Raw genomic sequence first — 2,677 nt, forward strand, 5'->3', positions numbered from 1 at the left:
GCATTATATTCCCGTTAAAGATATTCTTAGTCTTGTGATGCAGAATCCCTTGGCACGTGAAATGATTCAGAATGAACACATATCTACAGGTGCTATTTGTGGATTCAAGGATGGAATGCTGTACCGGTCTCACGAATTTTTGAAAAAGTTCCCTTCAGCAGTAAGATTGTCGTTACATATTGACGATGTTGAACACTGCAACCCATTAGGGTCACGCAAGGGGAAACAAAAATTAACAACTTTAAGTTTTAAAGTACAAAATTTTGATGACCGAGTTAATTCTACCATGGACCGTGTGTATACTGTCCTGGTAGTAAGATCACAACTGCTTAAAAAGTATGGTTTCCAGCAAATTCTTCGTCCGCTTTTGGAGGATTTGTTGGTTTTGGAATCGGATCATGGATTCACACTGCGATTGTCCGAGCAGGAAAGCTATACACTACATGCAACTGTGGTTCATGTGTTAGGCGACACCTTAGCCATCCACGAACTGTTCGAACTGATGCCACCACAATCCAACATTTTCTGCAGAGCGTGCTACATCAGTAGGGCTGCTTTGCACGCTGGAAAATTTGGAGCTGATCATCAACTAAGGACGCGTGAAAGTATAGCAAACGATTTAGCGGCCCTCCATAACAAATCAACAGTTCCTGCAAAATGTGGCTTGCTGCGGAAGACCGCACTGAACTTGGGATATTTCCACTTTGCGGAGCATGTTAGTTTCGATCCAATGCACGATATTTTAGAAGGTGTTGCTGGCATGGTCATCAAAGGGACGTTTGACTATTTAGTCAATCAGACGAAGTCAATTTCCATGGATGAACTAAACACTAGAATATCATCATTTGATTACGGTGAAGCAGAATCGAGAGATCGACCGATCGGGAACTTCAGCGCCAAAGCACTAAAAGGCAAAGGACATTCTATAAGTCAATCAGCGTCTCAAACTTGGTTGCTGATGAGAGCAGTTCCATTTATCCTGGCAGATGTATTGAATGAACAGATAGACTTTTGTGAATTGATTGCTGATTTGCTTATGATAAGTTTTTACTCTTTTTCCACTGTGCTGACACACGACATGGTTGAACATTTCGATTCAGTAATTAAAAGCTTCTTTTTGAATTTAAAACGTTGTTTCCCAAATAAGCACACAATCAATAAGGTACACCATATATCGCATTATCCTGCAGTAATTAATCAAAGCGGTCCTATTGCCAAAATGAGTTGCATGCAATTTGAAGCAAAATTCAAGATCTCCAAATCCCAATCCAAAACCTGCAATAATTTTCGTAATCTTACCTACAGTTTGATGAAACGTATGAACTTGAAACAGGTTAATGCTATAATCAATCATAATTATCATGTCGATGAATTATCGATTTTATCTTCTATAACCGTACAAAAGGAAACATTTGATTTCAAAATTCTGCTATTTGATTTCCCGCAATTAGTTGTAAGCATCAGCCATCTTCAAATAAATGGTACTAGCTTCCGACCTGGTCTTGTCGCTAAATATCGAACGTGCAAAGATCTAAAATATGGAATCATTCAAGCCATTATAGCGACAAACGAAGATCCTCTTTTCATTATACAAACTTTGCTTATCGTTGAAAGTAACAGATATTTAAATAGTTATATGGTTGTACCGTCACAAGAAACTATTCGAGTGCCTTCCCGTAGTATTGTCAGTAGAAAATCTAACAGTTTGTGGAACCTGTACGGCACAAATGAAAATTATTATATAAGTTTGAAGTATAACTATTGTAACTAACTTTGTTCAATGAATAAAATGATTACCTGCAAATGGCTTTTGTTTCGTTTATCGCAACACATTAAAGTTCCCATATGTGGTGCTCTACTTAAATGCATGTAATCATAAATACTAATGCAATATTTTTTATTTCATGAAATTCTGTTCACATAGGCAGTAAGCTCCAACTCGGATTAAAGAGCCACGGCTGCTTTAATGCCAACATTGGAGTTAATCAATACGATTTACAGATCATCAAACATTAAAATTTTTACAGCTCATCCAATAAGGGTTAAAAGTTTAGGCTGGCGCACAGTGGATAAGTTTTCAGTTTTTTTAAATTAACCCATGCATTATTCTAGAAAAAAAACACGAAAACTTGGCATCAAAGCAGCCGTGCATTCTAATTCGGAATTTAATCCGAGCATAATACGGGTTGCAGCTTACCGCCAAACAGTTTCAAACTTTTTTCATACATTTAATCACTTTTTTTTACAATTTTAGATAACAAATTCAATGATGAATCATTGCAATATATCACCGATGATGACCTGACGAAGATTGGCATTATTGAAATGGGTCCAAGACTCATTATCAAATCGGTTATTTCGAAAGATTTGAGGAAATTCGTTACTAATCATTCAGCTGCTGGACCGTCTGGTTCCTACTCAAATAGACCTTCCAAAGAAACTAAAGAACCTGCTTGTGAACCTGCCCCACCCACGGTAAGTTGTAATTAAATTCACCAATGAAAATGGTCCCTGGCAGTAAGTCACTGGTAAATTAATTCTCCTATTGAAAAAGTACGCCTCCTCTAGCAGTTATAATATAACTCTAAACTCATATCTTATGAACATGTTTTAACTATCACAACCTAGCTTTTGTTTAAATTGTTGTTCATAGCGTTCAAAACCATAAGTACCTAAT

The sequence above is a fragment of the Ochlerotatus camptorhynchus genome, unplaced genomic scaffold (assembly GCF_037179485.1).
Source record: "Ochlerotatus camptorhynchus isolate MF236.1 unplaced genomic scaffold, CSIRO-AGI_Acam_v1.1 ptg001045l, whole genome shotgun sequence".
NCBI lineage: Eukaryota > Metazoa > Arthropoda > Insecta > Diptera > Culicidae > Ochlerotatus > Ochlerotatus camptorhynchus.